This window comes from Salvia miltiorrhiza, chromosome 6, assembly GCF_028751815.1.
Source record: "Salvia miltiorrhiza cultivar Shanhuang (shh) chromosome 6, IMPLAD_Smil_shh, whole genome shotgun sequence".
NCBI classification, from domain to species: domain Eukaryota; kingdom Viridiplantae; phylum Streptophyta; class Magnoliopsida; order Lamiales; family Lamiaceae; genus Salvia; species Salvia miltiorrhiza.
The window spans coordinates 35,443,792-35,452,738 of NC_080392.1; the positions used below are offsets into that span (position 1 = coordinate 35,443,792).

The 8,947-nt window shown below is 33.3% G+C and overlaps 1 long non-coding RNA gene across 1 annotated transcript; it reads left to right on the plus strand.

Moving 5' to 3' along the window:
• Positions 1-6,909: 6,909 nt before the first annotated feature.
• On the plus strand, positions 6,910-8,393 carry LOC130989263 (uncharacterized). Its single transcript, XR_009090549.1, has 2 exons — positions 6,910-7,474; positions 8,048-8,393. It is a non-coding gene; the product is annotated as an uncharacterized LOC130989263 (long non-coding RNA).
• Positions 8,394-8,947: the final 554 nt, after the last annotated feature.

Sequence of the window (8,947 nt, forward strand, 5' to 3'; positions counted from 1 at the left end):
GAAGAAAGTGCATATCCCCGTTATATTGGGATGAAGTTGGAGAAAGGAAAATACTTGGTCCCGAAGCAATAGACGAGATGATCACCATTGTTCGACAGATTCGGCAGAGGATTAAAGAAGCACAAGACCGTCAGAAGTCTTATGCAGATACCAGGAGAACGGAGATTCATTTCGATGTAGGAGATAAAGTTTTTCTCAAAGTTTCCCCATCTCGAGGAGTGCACCGTTTTGGAATCAAAGGGAAACTGAAACCGAGATATATTGGACCATATGATATACTAGAGAAAGTAGGCCCTGTAGCCTATAGACTTGCGTTACCGCCGAGTATCGCGAACGTCCACGACGTTTTCCATGTTTCACAATTGAGAAAGTACATGTTTGATCCCAGACATGTCATTCACCAAGAAGAAGTATCTCTTGAACCAGACTTGAGCTACGAAGAGAGACCCGAAGCTATTCTGGACAAGAAGATACAACAACTACGAAGCAAAGTAATTTCCTTGGGGAAAGTACAATGGAGACATCACGACCAAGAAGAAGCAACATGGGAGCTTGAAGAAAAGATGAAGGAAAAATACCCAGAGCTTTTTCCCGAAGGTGAGTAACACAAATTTCGGGATGAAATTTTTCTTAAGGGGGGTAGGATGTAACACCCCGTATTTTTGTTTACCTTGCAATAGTATCGAAATACTATTGAGAGTTAAAGACTAGCTTACTAAAGACGAGAGGAAGTTATCGATGGATGGTAATATGAGTAAAATAGAGATGTTGATAGAATTGAGAATAATGTTAGAGTTGAGATGGAGATGTTAATTGTTTTCGAGTTGAGACGAAATGCGAGAGATAGAGTCGAGGTAGTGTTTGAGAGTCACTATAAAGAGGATTAAGCTAGACTGATGATCCGTTTTAATGTGATAACTTTGTGAGCTATTTGATTGGCGTTATGTGATTTACTTGATACGTGTGCACTTATAATTGAGTAATTGTGATTTTTGAATAATAGCATACATGATTTTTAATTACCACCACAAATTCCTACACTCACTCCCATTATTTTTAATCTTCCTCACATGTGGGATTAGACAAGTGGCCAAGTGGGGAGACAAAGTACTATTTGGGCATTTAATGCTTTTAGCTTAGAGAGTAAGGTTTGAGATTTAAACAAAAGACTTTCTCTCTCTTTCCTTCACTCTCATTTTCGGCCCTTCACCTTTTCTCTCTCCCTCACGCCATTCTCTCTCTCCTTCATTGGAGACCAAGCTCAAGCTTCTCAAGTCATAACTGTGGTGAAATCCTCCGCTAAATCTAGTCCTTAAACACTTTCTACTCTTGATTCAAGAAAATTAGTGGAGTTTAAAGCTTGAAGAATAGAGAGAAGATTTCATTTTTCTTGAAACTACTTGAGTAAGTGTTCTGATCTTTTGGATCTAGACTTTTTGGTGAGATGTGTGTGTGTAAAATAATGATTGAAGCATGAGAAACTCCCCCTCCTCCATTTTCTTCACTTTCGAAAATTAGGGTTCATGCCCTTTAAAAATCTTTCTTTTCTTAAATCGAGATGAGAAATGTGTCATATGTGATGATTTGAAGTGATTAAGGTGTGCTTTGCAAAGCTTAGTCTTGAGATATGAGTTTTACAAAATTTAGTTTGATATAAGAAATTGGGAAAAATCTGTAAGTTATGTCTTGAATGATGATTTGATGATGAGTAAGAACTTATGAAAGGATTAACGTGATATTTGATGATTTTAGTGTTTGTAAGAGTTCGTGAGTTGGCTATGATGCTGAATGATAGTATTTTGATGTTTGGGAGTGTTTGATGAACTTTGAGAATGAAAAAGTTGACGAATTTTCGAGTTGCTCTTGACTGCACTGTTCTGCCGTGAGTCTTACTCTGCTCTGACGAGTCAGTCATTCCTCTGCTCTGAACCGAGAAGTCATTCATCTGCTCTGACAGAGAATTCATTCCTCTGCTCTGAACCGAGAAGTCATTCCTCTGCTCTGACAGAGAATTCATTCCTCTGCTCTGACCGAGAATTCATTCCTCTGCTCTGAACCGAGAAGTCATTCCTCTGCTTTGACAGAGAATTCATTCATTTGCTCTGACAGAGAATTCATTTCTCTGCTCTGACCGAGAATCATTTCTCTGCTCTGACCGAGAATCATTTCTCTGCTCTGACTGAGTCAATTCGTTGAGCTCTGACATAAATTTTCCCTCTGCCCTGACGTAAATTTTTGCTTTGCTCTGACGTGAACTTTTGCTCTGCTCTGGCGAGCATTCCTCTGCTCTGGCGAGTATTTCTTCTCTGCTCTGACGAGCTAGTCTGCTCTGCTCTGCTGAGCTTTTCCACTCTGACCACCGAGCATTTCTCTGCTCTGGTCACCGAGCCAAACTTATGTTTGCTTGTTTGTGATATGTTTATGTGTGAGTTGTATGCTTATGTGATTGTGCATGCCTATGTGCTTGATTTCTTTTAATCTAGCCTTTTGAGTGTTAAGTTGAGAATAAGATTAGAGTTTATTGTCATAGAGTTGAGTGATTAGACGGAGATAAGCTGAAGAATAATTATGATGGGTGTTATAATAGGATTAAGGTTAAGCTTTTAGAGAGGAAGTTTCTAACTAGTTCCTCTAACTTGTCGCATGCACTACTCCGATGTTTACAACTGAAGAGACCAGTCGAGGACGCAAGTGAAGATTTCTCCGAGTACCACCTGCAGTAAGCCGAGCTCTACAGGTGGGCAGTATGTTCATAACCACTATTACGTGGGCAATACTTTGAGTATGCAAATATTACGAGCTTTCTGAAATGATTTAATAATGTTATGAGCTTATCAAATGTTGAGTTAAATGATGTTTAAGAACTCTTTGACTTGCCAATTTTTTTATGATGAGCTTGTGTGTTACCCTCTACTGATGAGACGAATTCGGATCCTACCACAAGCGGGGTTGTGTACACAGAGGTGACTGTGAGCCGTCTTCGGGTCGGCCGGTCACGGTGCTTGAGAAGGAGGCCTACTTCTCAGTACCTTGGTTATGATGATAAGTTGTAGATGCGGTACATACATGTTGATTACTTGTCTGCAGACACTTATTTATGATGTTTATTATTAAAACTGCATGCACAGATTCATGTACGCTAACTTTATTTCTGTGTATTGCTGATGATGTGGCAAGCTTCAAACATATAGCTCTAAGAGCACCTTTCTTGTCTTTCGGCGCCTGCCCACTGAGTATTATGTACTCACGCCCTGCATATATTTCTAAATGTGCAGGATAAGCATGGACGGAGGATGGCTTGGTGTTGACAGGGATTGTTGTTTCGGATGATCACCTTCTGTCGTACTTTCTTCCCTATGGCAGCATTATGTTTTTAGAAAAAAAAAATCTAAAAAAAATGTAATTTCGAAAAATAAATATTAATAGTAATAAAAATATCTGGAAACAAATCTATGATTATTTTTAAGAGAATCCCTAAATATTTGGAAACAAATTAATAAAAATTAATTTACTCTTAAAAACAACTAAAATATTAATTTCGGAAAATAAAAATTCGAAAAAATTATTTAATTTCGAAAAATAATTTTTAAAAATAAAAAAAATCTGGAAAAAAATTAATAAAACATAATTTCGGAAAAAAAATTAATTTATACTTAAAACAACTAAAATATTAATTTTGAAAAAAATATAAATTTCGAGAAAAATATTTAATTTTAAAAAATAAATAATAATAATAATAATAATAATAATAATAATAATAATAATAATAATAATAATAATAATAATAATAATAATAATAATAATAATAAAATATCTGGAAACAAATCTATGATTATATTTAAGAGAATCCCTAAATATCTGAAAACAAATTAATAAAACATAATTTTGGAAAAAAAAAAATTTACTCTTAAAACAACTAAAATATTAATTTGGGAAAAAAATAAATTTCGAAAAAAATATTTAATTTCGAAAAATAAATAATAGTAATAATAAAAAAAAATCTGGAAACAAATTAATAAAACATAATTTTGGAAAACAATAAAAATTTACTCTTAAAACAACTAAAATATTAATTTTGAAAAAAATATACTCCCTCCGTCCATGAAAGAACTTCCTGGGAGGGAGTGACACGGATTTTAAGAAAAAATATTGTTGAGTGTATTGAGAGTGGATAAAAGATAGTTGAGTGTATTGGAAGTGGTGAAAATATGTTATAATTAATATTGGGAGTTGTGAAAAGTGAAAAGTAAGAGGATTATAAGTGGTGGGGTATAGTCCAAAAATAAGTAGGAAGTTCTTTTGTGGATGTCCCAAAAAAGAAAGATAGGAAGTTCTTTCGTGGACGGAGGGAGTAAATTTTAAAAGTAGTTGATAAATTTAAGGAAATAATATTTTAAAAGAAAAATAAAAAAATGAAAAAAAAATAATAAACAATTTAAAAATAAAATATAATTTTTGGAAAAAAAATTGGCAAAAAAAAAAACGAAATTTAGGTAAAATAAAAATGTAAATAAAATATATTTAGGAAAAGATTAAAAGTAGTTGAGAAATTTAAGGAAATAATATTTTAAAAGAAAAATAATAAAACGATAAAAAAAATAAAAAAAAAACAATTTAAAAATAAAATATATTTTTCGAAAAAAAAACAAAATTTACATAAAATAAAAATTTAAATTAAATATATTTTGAATAAGATTAAAAGTAGTTGAAAAATATAAGGAAATGATATTTTAGTAAAACCATAAATTAGCAAAAAAATCGGCTCAATAAAAAAACCTTAAAAAAACCGATTTTTCATGCAGTGTCCGAAAATCTTTATTGATAAATATATTAGACCGATACGAAATCTTTTTTGGGCCACAATTTTGGTCATCATAGTTCGAAAAATATTTTTAGGCTAATTCTATTCATAGCCCCCGTTTTACTCATTATAGCCCATCATCTAAAATAATAATAATAAATGATTATGAATTTACTAATTTATCCTATAATTTATAGCCCCCAAATTAAATATTTTAAAATTCGTAATCTCAAATTAACCTACAATACACACTATCAACATACAAAACATTCTGCAAGTCTTCGTTTGTGCTTTACCTTCTCTCTCTTCATCATAAATGGAAGTAATTCATCCACCTCTACATCTGAGTAGGTGCTTTTTATCAGATTCATCTTCTCTGCAATCCATTGTGAAAATCAAAATCAATTAAAAAACATAATCTTATTCACACAGATCATGTGGAAAAGACTTGTGCATTCCAAGTACTGTAAGCCAAGTCAATCATGGAAAGAATCGAAAAAAGATAAAGAGAAGAACAAACTAAACAGACCATTTTTCACATTTATAGAACATGCGAAGCAGAACCCTTCCAATCTAACAACAAGATAATTAATATGATGATTTGTGAAATTAATTCTCAAGATCAATGTATTGTTTCTTGATTATTTGTGAAATTAATTCCCTTACATAGGCAAGTTGAGGGATTCCTCTCTCGTTAGCATACAGTGAATTGGAGCACGAGGATAGCATCAAAAGCTATGAACATTGATTTAGCCTCCAGTGCCTTCACCAAGAAAACACAGTCAAGTAAATTTCCCAAATTTAGATTTGTAATGTTTCGTACTTTGATAGTGTGGATTGTAGGTATTTAATTTTGAGGCTATGAGTTATAAGATATTTGATTTGGGGCTATGGATTATAGGGTAAATTAGTAAATTTATAATTATTTATTATTATTATTTTAAATTGGGGCTATATGGAGTAAAATGAGGGCTATGAATAAAATTACCCATATTTTTATGTATAAAAGTTTGGGTCGGACTAACCTAATTTCCGAGTCAAATTAACTTTCAAATTGAGTTGAAAATTTATGCGGCCAAAACCCTAACTCGATTCAAATTAGACTAGACTTGATGAGATCATATTTTACAGCTCTAAGTATTGTTGATACAATTTTTTAAAGGGTTAAGGTGTAAATGCATCTCCAAAATAGAGGTCCCTAGAGCGTATACCTCTCATACTCGACATTAGATCAAATAAGTCATGATGTCCCAAAATCAGGGCAATTAAACCCAGCCCGCAGACGACGTTACACAGTCATTATTTATTTTTATCATTTTTCTCTCTCATGTTCTACTATCTTGTGCCCTAATTCAGAGTTCCGAGTCTCAGCCAACGATAATTCCTCTTTCAAATTCTTAATCTGAACCTCTCATATATCTCTCCACGTTGTTTCTGAATAATGCCTATCTGCTAGGGGTGAGCATTCGGATTTCGGGTCAGATTTTTGCCTAAACCGATTAGATTCGAAAATCTGAAATTTTTTCTAAAATTCAATCCTGATTTGAACCATATTATCAGAAAATCCGAATCCAAAAATTTTTAGATAAAATCCGATCCGAAAAATCCGAAATGTTAAAAAAAATCCGAAATGTGAAAAAAAAATTCCAAAAAACGAATAAATTCGAAAAATCCGAAATACATATCCACCTAACCGATTAGATAATTACGATCGAATTAAGATCATAATTAACAAATCATTAATTATAATCAACCAAGATGAGAGTATAGAGTTAGAATTTAGAAATATTTAACTATTCAAGAAGTAATAATTATATATATTTATATATAGTATTACAAAATTATTTATATTATAAATATAATTCGAATTTCGATTTTTTTCGGATTTTAAAAGTGTCAATCCGATTTGATTCGAAAATCTGAAATTTGCTTAAAATTCAATCAGATCCGATTCGATTCGAACCAAATTTTAAATTTTGGTTTGTTTCGGATCAAATATTCGAATTTCGGATATTTTGCTCACCCCTACGTATCTGCCTCACTTTTCTGATCACTCATAAAGCCTAATTGCTCGCGGAGATTGTTCACATATACAGTCAAATGTCAACATCCGCACAGATGATTCACTCTTTGTTTCCCCAAATTTCTTCTGCAAATTGAAAATTTCACTCTCTTTCTCCGTCAACATTTTCTCCACTTCAGAATCTATCTATCAATTATATAATACAATACATATTGGAGAGCTGACAATGATTCTCTATCCTATGTGGCGCTCCCTAAGCCTCTCTATTCTGTTTTATCTAAATTCTACTACCTTTTACTCAAAAAAAAACACACGCTTCTCAGTTCTCACAGCAATCAATCCCTAATTTGGTATTTTCTCGGCATAGCTTGATCAATGGCTCAAATCTCTCTCTCTCTCTCCATATCAATGCAAACGCCCTAATTTGGTATCTGACGCCTTACCATAGGAGCCTCCATGGTATGCCAGCTCTTCTCTGACGCCCTACCATATATGCGCCTCTCTTCCCCTCCCAAATCTAGAATCATAAGTCGTCGCCGCCGGCTTCGTCTCCTTCAGTCGCTGCCGCCGCCGGCTGCAGCTCACCAGGGAATGCCCCATTCTTTGCAAGATTGAGCTCAAACATGTTTGGTTCCGATCCAGGATCGTAGGTCAGTGACAAAAATCTTACTCTTGATTTCTGAGAATCATTCATCAATTTAATTATCATTTGGATTCTTGCTTTCTTTTTTATTTTACCGATGTAAGTTTCGCTTTTTATTATGTTAAATTTGGAGATGGAATATTGCATTTTTTAATTGGGCGGAGGGATGATATTCTTATATTATGAAGTTTCGCTTTTTATGATGTTTAATCCTCAAAAACATTATATATTGTCCATATAGGCAAGCTGGAAATCAAATACGAGGTGTCATAAGCTCTGCTTATAAGATATAAAGGCAAGCAAAGCAAGAGATATATAACCAGCCTCCATCCTATCTGGATTTATGTATACACAGGAAAATACTTCATGCACACATTATTCTCCGTATCATTCTATGTATTGGAAATTGTTCCCATTTTCTGATTGAGACATCTGATACTTCAATCTGGTTCTCTTAGTAAATTCTCAAGTAGAGAAGCATCTCAATTACAAACAGAAGTCAGCCCGTTTCCTTGATTTTACTGTTTACACATTATTCCAGCATGAATATTTCTCTAATGTGGGACTCATCTGTGCCCAGGTTACGAACCTTGCTAAAGAGGCAAAGAAAGAAAGGAATGCTCTGTCCAAGGAGGTTGCAAAGATCAGCAACCATGGAATCTCAGTCTGAATCTCACCACTTTTGCTCTTTCTTCCATGGATATGAGGTCTTCATTATCAGTTTTATTTTTTCAGATAATTGATTGGTAAGTTTCCGACGTTGAATAAAATTTCACATCAAAGTTGTAGCTCAGAAAATCTCTGTTGAACAAGTACAGCTAAAATCAAAAGTAAACATACCAACTTCGGCCCTGTTTTCCATTTCTTTTCAAGGAAGTCACTCAAGCATTGTGATGTCTAAATCTTAATCTTGTTTATGCGCTTAAGTTCTGAGTTTCACATCAGATGAATCTTTACAATGCTAATTGTTATGTTTATCAATTTTGTACGGTGCAGTTGTTACATATATCTCTATTCTATTATAATTTTGACTAAGCAGGCTCTAATATTTATACAAATAATAGCACTTAAATGCTCTCTTCCTTCCCTTTTTATGCACGGATCCAGAAATAATATATCTACTCAAATAAAATTGACTATTTATTACTCCTTTCATCTGATTGAGATTGAGTTACTTTGCTATACTTTTCATTGGATTTGTTTTGGTGTGCTGATGAAGATAAAATGTTTGATTTTTGCCACATTATGTCCCTGCTGAGATTGTGTTAGTTTCTTGTAGGATGAAGAATGTTAGATAATTTATGTTACTAGAACATATTTTCATCTGCTTCACTCAATATATATTTTGTAAATTTATGCTCATATTATGGCTGATGGAAATGGTAAGATAACTGCTACGAAGAGGCAGAACAAGAAAGTTTAGAAGAAGAAAAAGAAGTATGAATCAGTGTGACCAACTCATGTTAACTTTATAAGAATT